Source organism: Ovis aries, chromosome 17, assembly GCF_016772045.2.
Source record: "Ovis aries strain OAR_USU_Benz2616 breed Rambouillet chromosome 17, ARS-UI_Ramb_v3.0, whole genome shotgun sequence".
Classification (NCBI taxonomy): domain Eukaryota; kingdom Metazoa; phylum Chordata; class Mammalia; order Artiodactyla; family Bovidae; genus Ovis; species Ovis aries.
This window is the reverse complement of record NC_056070.1, coordinates 36479197-36491862: the sequence shown is the minus strand read 5'-3', so window position 1 is coordinate 36491862 and position 12666 is coordinate 36479197. Positions and strand designations below refer to the sequence as shown.

General features: G+C 34.8%; 1 protein-coding gene across 4 annotated transcripts in view; it reads right to left on the bottom strand.

Moving 5' to 3' along the window:
- The window catches only part of FSTL5 (follistatin like 5), a 937018-nt gene extending 924797 nt beyond the window's left edge, over nucleotides 1–12221 (bottom strand). For all 4 annotated transcript variants that reach the window (XM_027956327.2, XM_042234380.1, XM_042234379.1 and 1 more), the window contains exon 1: nucleotides 11829–12221. The gene's annotated coding sequence lies outside the window, so the exon portion shown is untranslated. The remainder of the gene's footprint in view (nucleotides 1–11828) is intronic.
- Nucleotides 12222–12666: the final 445 nt, after the last annotated feature.

Sequence of the window (12666 nt, the reverse complement as noted above, 5' to 3'; positions counted from 1 at the left end):
AGACATGATTTCAATCCAGGGTCCAGAAGAGTCCCTGGAGTAGGAAATGGAAACCCACTCCAGTACTCTCGCCTGGAAAATTCCATGGACAGTGGAGCCAGTGGGCTACAGTCCATGGGGTTGCAAAGAGTCGGACACAACTGAGTGACTAAGCACACACAGTGACATTAGAAAATTAATATCAAAATCTCCTTAATGCCTTCTTGAGCTCCCTCTGCTGATTTTCAGACAGTTGTTAACCTAACTAAAATGTCCAACAAAACATATATAATTAACGAGATGTCCAGTTGAGTGCTAGCATCCGGAGCCATTTTCACAGCTGGGTACACACTTCTACTCCAGACATTACCAATTAAGCTGTACTATTTGTGTACAGACAGGGAAACAAGCTCTGAAAGACTTTTCCCTTACTCAGGCTTCAGGAAACCTGGAAAAGAGGACATTCGCCAAAAGAAAATAAACCTAAGTGGAGGATAATTACTTGAAATTGCAGTTTCCATGAATTGTAAATATGCAAAATTAAAATGCAAAGCATTTTCTAGAAACTTTCTTCTTCACTTTGTTTAGCTCCATTAATTACAGCTTCATGAGAAATTTCACCAAAGAAAATAAGTTAAGCAAAGCATTGGCATGGTTTGTGCAAGTTTTTTTAAGCCTTACTTCTTTGTCAATGTACTATTTTTTGAGACTCTGCTATAAAATTGAGATATTGTGCATCTAATTGTTGCATTTATTTTGTTACGTTATATGTGTGTTTTTATTGCATTTATTTGCTTTTGCTTTTTCCTTACATGGTTCCATGATGTCACATTTTTTGGTAAAAAGAACGCAATTACATAATAACTAATAAACACTGTGATTTCTCAAGCATGTGCACAAACCCAAAAGGCATTTTAAGCATGTCTCTTTCCTTAATAATGCCATAGTGTCTGGGTAAAGGATCATTTGACAGAAAAACCAGCCCACTGGATCACTGCTTCAAAGAAACACAGATTTCACAACACTGAAGTTTTCTATCAAAGAATGAGAAATTCTGAACAAATAAACTGTACAATGCACAAAGAATACAAACTAATCTTTGGATTAACTTAAAGTCTAGAATTTAGATGCAACACATTCTGCATAACATGTTTAAAAGTGGAAAGAAAATTTAATCTAAGTAACAGTTTAAATATATTGTAGTACCAAATAGGGGGAGGCTAATTTTCATTAATGAGAAAATCACAAATAAAAAGAATACAAATTTTTTCATGATGTCAGTCTTTGAGCTTCTGCCTATCATTTGACATTAAGAATGAGAAAGGAACCCTCGTGAGTTGTTGGTGGGAATGTAAATTGATGCAGCCTCTATACAGAACTGTATGGCAGCTTCTTAAAAACTAAAAGGAGAGTTTCCATAAGGTCCTGAAATCTCATTCTTGGGCACATATCCAGAAAGAAAAAATGTATAATTTGGAAGGATACATGCACTCCATTGTACATGGCAGCACTATCTACAAATAGCCAAGGCATGGTAGCAACCTAAATATCCAAGTATAAAATGGAATTTTAGTCAGCCATAAAAACTCAGGGAATCATGCCACTGGTAGCAACGTGGATAAACCTAGAGACTGTCATACTAAGTGAAGTAAGTCAAACAGACAAAGATAAATACCATATGATATCATTTATGTGTAATCTAAGAAAAAAGATACAAAGGAATTAATTTACAAAACATTGACACACAGACATAGAAAATAGAAAGGGAAAAGGAGGGGAGAGATAAATTAGAATTACCATATTCACACTAACATATGTAAAATAGATAAACAGAAAGTTCCTACTATATAGCACAGGAAACTATGCTCGATGTTTTGTATTAAACCTGTAAGGGAAAAGTATCTGAGAAAGAATATATATATACATATATGTGTGTGTGTATATATATATATATATATGCTGCTGCTGCTAAGTCGCTTCAGTTGTGTCTGACTCTGTGCGACCCCACAGACAGCAGCCCACCAGGCTCTGCCATCCCTGGGATTCTCCAGGCAAGAACACTGGAGTGGGTTGCCATTTCCTTCTCCAATGCATGAAAGTGAAAAGTGAAAGTGAAGTTGCTCAGTCGTGTTCGACTCTTAGCAACCCCATGGACTGCAGCCTAACAGGCTCCTCCATCCATGGGATTTTCCAGCAAGAGTACTGGAGTAGGGTGACATTGCCTTACATATATATGAATCATTGTATACCTGAAACTAATACATCATTGTAAATTAACTATATTTCAATTCAAAAAAATGAAAGATAGTCCAAAGAAGATACTTAAATGACCAAAAGGTGCATAAATAGATGAGATGCTCAACATCACTAATCAACAGGGAAATGCAAATCAAAACCACAAGGAAATCACCTCACACGTTCTATCATAGCTACTATCAAAAAGAGTACAAATGAGTTCTAAGGAGGATGTGGAGAAATGGTTAACCCTTGTGTACTGTTGAGAGAAATTGAAATTGGTGCAATCACTTTGAAAAACAATCTGGAGGCTTCTTAAATACTTTTAAACAAAATCCCACATGGTACAACAATCCTATTTCTGGGCATTTATCTAATATAACTGAAAAATATATGTATATACTCATGTTCATTGCAGTATTACTTACAATAGCCTTGAGCAATGTCAACTTATAAGAAACTACTTAATGAATACCTTAGAACAGCAAAGTTGGCTCCTATGATGACTTCTGTTTTAGGCAGCACGCTCACCCCTTAGCAATCCTTTCCTTATTCTCCTTTTTACCATAACACTGATCAATACCAGACATTATCCTTTGTCTTTATTGGTTTGCCTATCATCTATCTTCCCACAGAAAGAAAAGAGTTGGGAACTTTTTCTCTCTCATTTTTGCTCAACCTCCAGCAGCTGAAAGGGAATCCGAAACACAGTAGGCACTTTGTCCATACTGAATTAATAATTCATTTTATAATTAAAAAATAATTATTATATTAAAATTAAAAGCTGAATTTATACACAAGGTTTTTTCAGCTTTTGTCAAAATAAAATTACCTTAATTGTATATAAACTATAAAAGGTGTAAATTCAATGAAATGTTTCTGTATAATTAATGATAGTAAAAGTAACTGTGCAATTATTTACCTATATTTAGACCAAATAAGCAAGAACAAAATTAATGATATCATATGTGTGACATTCCTTTGATAATTACATTCTCTTAAATTGTGAAATTTCTCTCTCAAACTGAAGATAAATTATATTTCTTGTATTTTTTTCTAAATAGAAAGCTTACATATTTTCACCTTTTGTATAAGGTCATTACCGTCCATAAAGCATAGTATTAAATACAAACTCCTTATTTTCATGGGAATGTCTATGTTTCATGTTGCATGAAAAAGGATAATAATAAAAAATCCTTTGTGTGGTTTTCAAGTAGTCAAGGATCAAATACAAAAACATTAAAACAAAGCAGATTACCAAAATCTAAAATCTCAAAACATTAACTAATCCATGAGCATAATTCCTTAACAGTTTTACACATACAAATTATTCTACAAATTTATTACATCCTTACATGTATGAAAGCACTACCTAATTGAAGCAAATATGAAAATGTATTAACTTCAATGAACATTAAATAATAATATGTATATGAAATAATTGTAAACCACAAAGTTTTATAGACATGGAAGGAACTCCTAAGCTACTTCCTTTAAAAATAGATTAAAGTTAATTGGATAGAATGCCAAACTGTACACTGCATAAAATCCAGGTCATAAATGCTGGGGAAGAGAAAGAAGGACTCAAGCACTATAGTAATGAAAAAAGATTCTAAACTTCAGTTCAAACTTTAACCCAATAAAGTAGACAGAAATCTAACATGAATCCCAATGACCCACACTTGTGTATAAGCACCTCAACTTATGTGTAAGCACAACCTTTACTGTGATTTTGACCAACAGAATATGGCAAAGGTGATGTGATGGTGCTCTTTTGGTTGTTACAGTCTATGGTAAAGTGAACAGATCTTAAGAAGCAAGTAAGGTTTTAAATCAGTTCACGTTATGTATGTCAAAAAGGAGATTATTCTTTAAAAAAAAATACACATTATTCTCTCTGAACCTGAACTATTGATGTTTATTTTAAAGAAAAGCAATTCTGGAGGTCAGACCAAAAAGTCAGTGAGTTCTTTTCTGGCTTTGAAGAAACCATCTTCCATGAGTCCTGAGGTGCAAAGAAATAAATCCAACCTACAGCCTGGAGGAGGAAGCTGAGCCTCAAATAAGAGTCCAGCCCTGGATGAAAACTTGATGTGAGATCCTAAACAAAGGACCCAGCTAGCCTGTATCCAGACTTGTGACTCATGGAAGCTTTGAGAGAATCTTAGTGATATCCAAGGTGACAGTGACAAGCCATTTGTTGCAACAAAAACCCCACAGAGACTGAAAAGTACACATGAGCATAATACGCTCTTAGATTGTGAGAAAACTTGGCTGGAGACAGGGGTGGGAATTCTGAAAGCTGGAATTCTGAAAACACAATAGTCTAGGTAAGGCCCATGCTTTATATGTTGACCTATCTCTGTTTTGCAAATATGCATTGCACATATGAGAAAAATGAAAATCAGAGTTTTGCTTGCAGAGTGTAGAGTCAATTAGAAGAATCTTAAAAACAAGCAGAGAATTTCAACTTAATACAGTAAAAATCAGAGATCCACTGATGATTTCAAAATGCATGACGTTTGAAAGCTTACTTTAATCAAGAGGAATCTCAAAGAGGTAAGAAGTCTGTATCTGCAAAGGATAATGATTATGATCATGCAGCTGCTTCAGACAGAACTTGGTCTGAGTCTCAGCTCTGTGGACTACAGAACTCTTAAAGCTTTGGTCTCTCAATATCTACCTGATAAGCTGTTGTGAATATAAAATATGATGTTTATAAATACTTTTAACAAATGCATGGTATGCTATGAGTCATCAAAAATATTACTTTGCCATTATAATCATGAACTGTTATCTCTACAGGAAGAACCAGGAATTAGTAAGATCAATCTAGAAAATGTAAAAATAAAATCCTGGTTCACATGGGACAGTCTGGGTCAAGGTAAAAGTGAAAAGAGAACAGAAAATTGAGAATTAGATAAAGTTACATTACGAAGGGAAAAAAAAAATGTCAAAACATAGAGACCCATAATATAACAATAATGATGTAAGTTTAAAGGGTGTATGAAATCCCAGGCTTCAATGAATGGAAAAAGTGTGTCACTGACAGGCAGAAAAATGAGGCTCACAGACCATGGTAGGGATGAGATGATGAGTTTGAGGAGTTTGTCTTATCACCATAAAATCAGAGTTAAAATGTCTAGCAGACTTTTTGTAAATACATTTGTGAAGTTCAAATGTGGGCCAGAGTTACGGATTTGGAAGTTATCTATGAAGGGAGAATAACTGTAGCTATTATAATGAATGAGCTTCCTGCAGGGCTCTAGTAAGAATGAGGAACAGTGAATAGTATGCAAAATGGTGCAGAAATTTCAAGATTAAAAACTTTTACACCAGGCTTCATTTCAAAATAAAATTCTGAGTATTGCTAATCAACATGTAAAACATTGACTAAAAGCCCTATAAATTTTTCCACTTTCAAGTTAAAATTTTCCACAAATCAAACTTTTCTATCTCCTTCGAGATCCACTTAATAAGGACAAACCAAAACTCAGATAATGAGGATTCACTAGGGGATCTGATGCAACCTTATGGCTCTCCTGGGAGCTGTGTTATTATTACTGCCATCAGCCCTCACCTCTTCTACTCAGTCAACCTAAATGCCATGTGAAAGCGAAGAACATCAATTACCAGCCAACACTTCCCTTTGTATTAATACCTCAAATAGAAGAAATAATAAAGTACTGAATGTTTCCTAAGTTTTCAATAGCCCACTTAAACTACCTGTCTTTGTATTGTGCTTTGAAACTACAAATAATATTTTGATTATTTTATTTCATCTCATAGACTGAAATATTAGCAGCTAACTAGTCTGAAGGTTTAAATGTGAGCAGTGTTTTGTAACACAAGTTACATTGCTTGAAGTTTAGTTCAAGATGTATTTGGAATTGAATTTGATATCTAGAAGGACTTTTTAGAGAATGAAACAAATAAACCAAAAAACATGAATTCTTTGGAAATTACTTTGTCATACTGATTCTTATTCTATTTGAGATATAAAGGGAAATATTGTTTCCTAATATTATGGTTTATGAGATTGAATAATAGAACCTCTAACATTAAATACAAAGGAAAAGCTCCTTAAGACTTTTGATATTATAAATTCTAAAGTTTGTATACTAAAGAATATATGTGCTATGCTGTGCTAAGTAGCTTCAGTCGTGTGCAACTCTTTGTGATCCTATGAACTGTATCCCACTGGGTTCCTCTGTCCATGGGATTTTTCCAGGCAAGAATACTGGAGTGGGTCGCCATGCCCTCCCCCAGGGGATCTTTTGAACCCACGGATCAAATTTATGTCTTTATATCTCCTGTACTGGCAAACAAGTTCTTTACTGCTAGTGCCACCTGGGAAGCCCAAATATGTGACATAAAATTATTTCAACAAAACTTAATAATTGAAGGAAAGATGGGGCAAGAGGGAAAACTAGCATTCACATTTAGGAAAGAAAGTAACAGGAAAAAAAGTCTAGGTTTAAGTGATTCACCCATTTGAATACCTGACTTAAACAGTGGTGCTAAAAGTGCACAGTATATGCAAAATGGGTGAGGTAAGCCCAGTGCCTAATCCATCTGTTCTTAATTGTGTGACTATGGGCTGGAGGAGTAGAAAGCTTTGACCTGAGTGTCTGCTTTCTCTTATCTAAAATGAAGATAATAGAAAATCTACATAGTCATGTAAATGGAAAATGCCTTAATATAGATAAATTAACCTAATATGAATAAAATGTGTATCTATACATATTAATACCTTAAATAGCATCTTTTTTCTGTACTATTCCTCTTCTTGTACAGGTAAATTAAGGTTCACAGACCATATGCTCAGGTAACAGTAAGTTGTTTATCAGCAGCAGGAAAAAAGTGCTTACTAGTAGTAGCTCACTGGCCCTCTTTCTTTAGAAAGATTAATGGGACCACTTCCTTACTCCTAAATGAGGTAGTCCGGAGTTTAGTTGCCTCCAAGACCACCACAAAACCTGTGGCTTTGAGAAAAAGGGGCACATAACTCCAAAGGGCAGGGGGCATATGTCACTTTACGTGTGTAAGGACTTTTACTGTGAAGACTTTAGAAACTAGAAACAATAAGACCTTGGTGGTCATTAAAACACTATCTAATGTTTTTGGTGAAAGTAGAAAGAAAAATTATTTTCATTTCATCATCATCTTTGGGGAACACAGTTCAGACTTATGTTTTAATTGCTACTCTATGTGTTTTAATTGGTACCTTGGTGTTACTTGAACAGTAAAAACACATTACTGAAGTAAGTTTCTCTTAACTGTCAATTATGATGAATATATTTAAATAAAACTCAATGAACAAAAAGGGTTTTCACCTCTTCTGCATTGTGTTTTAGAATTGTTAAAAGTGCTGTGAACCAGTTTCAGTCGGAATAATATTCCTCTGTATTGACATGCAAATGAACACACTAAGCAAATACTTTGCTTTAGAGATTTACATAATTTGATACCAAAGTCACTTTAAATTAATATTAATTATTTGGTTTTAAAGCAAGAGAGTTCAGAGTTAAGGTGCTCTTCTTCCCACATTTTACCACATCTGCGTATGAAAACATTGATATATAAACAACAAAAATATTTCAGGTGTAAGGCTACCCAGACTCTGTTCCTTAGAAGTGCAAGGCTTATTACCTACAGATGTATACAAAGTGAACCTCATGTGTCTCTTCTAGAGATTATAATTTGCAAATCATTTATCATTAACCATATTTTGTGCAGAACAGTGCAGTACAATAATCTCTTCATTATGTACACATTCATTCTGCTACTTATCCTTGACAAATTTTTGTTTCCAATTGCCCTTTCCCTTGCCAATCAGCATGAGAGTTTCCAAATGACATGTTCATGGCAAAAACAAAGCAAAATGAAACTTGTGTGTGCTCAAGCTTACTAGCCTAAATAAATTTTTTAAATAACAATAATTAGAAAATAGTTTTGTCACCAAAAAGTATATGTTGCATTGTAGCTTAGTATGTAAATTATTTTTATATTAAGTAGCATTTCTTGAGCTTGCAAATTCCAGATCAGTCCCATTGGTTTATGGTACAGTAGACTTTACCTAGACAGATAGATCGATAACATACACACACACACACACACACACACACACACACACACACACACACACATAGCACATGTATATAACATGCATATGCTCATTTAGAGTGTTATATGATTGCTTCATTCTTCTTTCAGAAAATCAATATTAAAACTCATTAGAATTCTGAATATATCAAAAACACTATCTCATCTCATAGTTTATCTCATAATATAAAATATCAACTTCCTCAATACCAAGGTGATTAAGGAAGAAAGGGACCAGTTGTTTTGTTATGTGGTGACCCATTTAATGAGCAAACTGGGATTTTCCACAAGGGGCCCTATAGCTCACCTTAAGTAGACTAAGCCCAAAGGATTTTGGAGGTGCTGGAGAAGGTGATTAAGTTCATTTCATACAAAATAATTGGTCACGTGACTGTTAGAATGATGTTAACAACAGGAAGTACTTTAGTAGCTTATTAGTTCTTAAGAGTCTTTTGGACTATTAAAGAGTATATTATATGTATGCTATCAAGTATACTATATTACATATATAAAGTCTATTACATAGTAAGTTAAAATATACTAGAGATAGTATGTTAATCTGGGGCAAATATGAAGGATTAAAAGGAACGTATTACTTAAAGTATTTGGTTTCTTGGATAAAAGAGTATTTAACATGAAATCTGGCCATAACAGAAAGAAAATTTTCACTAAACTACCAAATAATAATTATAATTCATAAGTTACTTAATAGCTTATGTTACTTTTAAGAAGTCAATTATCTAAAACTTTATATCGTACTTCAGATTTGCTACTTTTTGATTTCTCTATTGTACGTGTCAATAACTCTTTAAGAAAGATAATATGTAGCCTTGATAAAATAAAATCCAAGTTGTTTCACCATTGTCTTGAATCCCTCCAAACATACATAGTTATTTATCATATTTGCAAGGAAAAAAAGACATTGATCAGCAATATTATTTTTTTACTATTTATCTAGATCAATTTGCTTTAAGAAATTGAAAAACAAGAAAGGCAACTATTTGAACATAGCATGTGACATTAAATTATTTCAATAATTTGTATAATTTCAATAGTTTGTAAAGGTTCATTATCTTCAAGTAGAAAGTTCTTTATACATTTGCAATATCTATGAAATGAAATGAATTGATGACTAGCAGAATATCTGTTGTTATGGTATTGACTAGCCCCTTGAATTTCATATGGACAAGTTTTAATTTCAAAATACGGTCATTTCTTTATGGAGCAAATATTTATTGAAGGACCACAACATGTGAGTGTCTTTAACAGAAGTCCTCAAAGTTGACAATTTTACTTGTTTACAGTTAGAACTGCATTCAGTATCTAAATGGTATCTCTTTTGTGCTAATTTGGGGCTTATTATGGTCACGTAATTTTACCTCACTTCAGAATATATAAAAGTTAAATGTAAGAAAATCAGTACAAAATGTTTTTCATATTTTAAATTTGCAGTCTCATTGAACCTACCCCAGTGGTCTCATTATTGCCAATAACATATTTTGATTTTAGTGTTTCACCATCTCATTGTGACAACTCTAAACTTCATCTAAAAGAATTCTAGACACTGATAGTTCAAGCTTTACTATTTCTACCCAAACAAAGATATACATCTTGGAAAACTTTATGGAAAAATAACTCAATGAGATTCTTATTTGGGTGACTATGGTGTTTGTATATGTTGCTACTTTTAAACTGTTGTAAAATTAGAAAATTTGTTTATGCTTCAGTGCAATAAATAAAACTAAAAAAATTAAAGCCTTTATTCTGTTTAAAATTATACTGTCTGAATATTTTTACCAAGCTTTAAAAAGAAAATTTCAAAATGTACAGAAGAGAAGAATGATTCTCTATGTAATTAAAAGAAACTGTTTGGTATAAGCTTCATGGCCCAATGTTCCAGAGATCATAGTTTGATTTTCTAGCTGCTTAGTTCTTAAAATTTTGTACCACTTTAATGTGAGATAGCATGACAGATAAGAATCTTACAAAAAACATCTGCTTAGGTAAAACCTGAGAACAACTAAAGGATTTACATTTGACCTCTAGTGCTTGAAATAATATCCTTTCTTATAACAATCACTCTCATGTAGGTCTGTGCTGTTAATAAAATGAAAAATCTACCCAAAGGAATTATTTTAAATAATGCTCTAAACCTAAAGTTTATCTTTGGACACATAATGCAACTAGAGTAGAAATTTTTATATGATAATTAAGACATACAAATTTTTAAACTTAGTGTACTTTTTAGTTGCTGAAAAACATAGCCTTAGTGAGTTGAACAATACTTATCATCTGAAACAACTCATAATTATTTACCCATTCCTATTAATAAAGGACATCTAGTTGCCACCTGAACTCTCTTCCTGGAATGTAAAGAACCTTCTTCCCATGTTTTGCCAGTCATCATTTATAGTTGATATAATGTCATTAATGACATAAATGAAAGGACATAATATACTTATCAGACAAATCATCATGCCTAGAAAAAGGTCATGAATAATAATAGAAACACACAGAACACAAGCTAACTTCTATCATTTAAAAATTCTTCACTATGAGAAGTACTGTTGAGTGGTTTTCTGCACTCAATTCTTTCTGCATAAACACGCAAAACACACTGCCAATTCACAAAAGGAATGTAGCTTCAAAAGAAAATCTAACTAAAGAAAAGCTCTCTGTTAAGCATGCAAGAGGTTAAACATTGCTGAAATAGTGAGACATTTTCCCAGCCCACGCTTCCCAGTTCCATTCAAATTACCAACAGCAGTAGCGACTATAATACAAGCTAATACTGTATTATTAAATCAGAGCTTCCCATTTACATCCACCTCTAACCTGAGAGGGCGGAGGGGGATGACATTCACTAGTCAATAGCAGAGCAAACAGCCCCCAAATTGGGAATACACATGACCTTGGGGTGCAGAAATCTGAGACCAAGTTTCACAAGTTTTATATGGATCGACTGCATAACAACACATCTAAATGAACCCAGCATGGTATAAATGCTCCTCTTCTAGCCACCTCCTCTACAAAATAATGTGAAGAAAGCTCTGCACTTTGCAGTCTATGATTTAGATACCATAGGCAATATTGATTAATCAGAGATTAGTCCACTCACATATTTTTAAGGTTGTATTTGTTTTAAACAACTTGTTGGATGGTTTATTTAACATAATTTACTAACATATTTGAGGACTTGCATCGAATGTTTCCTGTCCTTTGAGCTATGCTAGAAATGTTTCTCTACAAAATTTATATTTATAAAGCAAGATGTAACACAATGACATTAAGTTCACACAAATAAAACACAAACCTTTCAACTTCCTCTTTTGAATTCAGTGCCTAATCACCAACAGACATTCTTGTAATGGTAATTGTTAAAATAGCTGTTTCAATTAATGCCAACTATCCCATTTCAAATTATAAAAATAATCATAACTTGCTCTTAAGTATTTGTATGGCATTGCTCCCTCATTTGTAAAAATATATAATAATATTCTTTTTCTTACCTTATTTCCAGAGTCAAAAAGTCTCCCAGAAAGGTTCCTAAACAGTGTGGATATGTAAATCACAATAATAAAAATAATTTTAAAAAAACTAAAAAATTATCTTAGTTGGGAAAAGAGGGAAATAGTTTGGTCTAAAACTATAGAAATCCCCGAAGTCACGCCTGAATGGGCGCCCAGGTGGCAAACGGAGGACTCTCTCCCACGTCCGATGCCACACTCCTTTATCAAGTTAATAGGGTCCAGCTAGTGAAGAGGGTCCTGCCGGGCACAGAGGGTGGGAGAGGGCGTTGCCTGGAGCAGAGGGAGCAGCTGGTCCGCTCGCGTCCCAGGTTCAGCACCGACAGCGCAGTGGACAGCACCCGCTCTTCTCCCCACCAGTTTGTCTCAGTCACTGAACCAGGCTGATTCTCGCGCCTCCTCCCGGAGCAAGAGCTGCTGCCACTCAACCCGGGCGCGCCCCGCCTCTACCATCTGACGTAACGATTTTGCATTTCAGTTCTGAGGGAGGTGCAGGGCCGCCCCCTGGACTGGGCTTCTGCTGGGGTCAGCTGAGGCAGTGGAGGCGACGGAATCCAGCCTGAGTATCAGCGTGGGCATCATTGAACTTCAGGCTCCAGCAAAACCAGCCCTGAAGAAACCGAATGCTCTCGGAGCAGCTGGAGCTTTGCCTTCGCCGGGACCCTCGCTCCTGTGCGCTCCGGAAACCTCAGCTGACAGCTTTGACAGGAGACGGGGCAGAGGGGGCAGTGGAGCAGAGGGCATGCTCTGGGAGGGGTGGGGGTTGGCTGGGTGGGTGAAGGACCGCGGATCGGGGGACAGAAGGAATTCATGCAGTCGC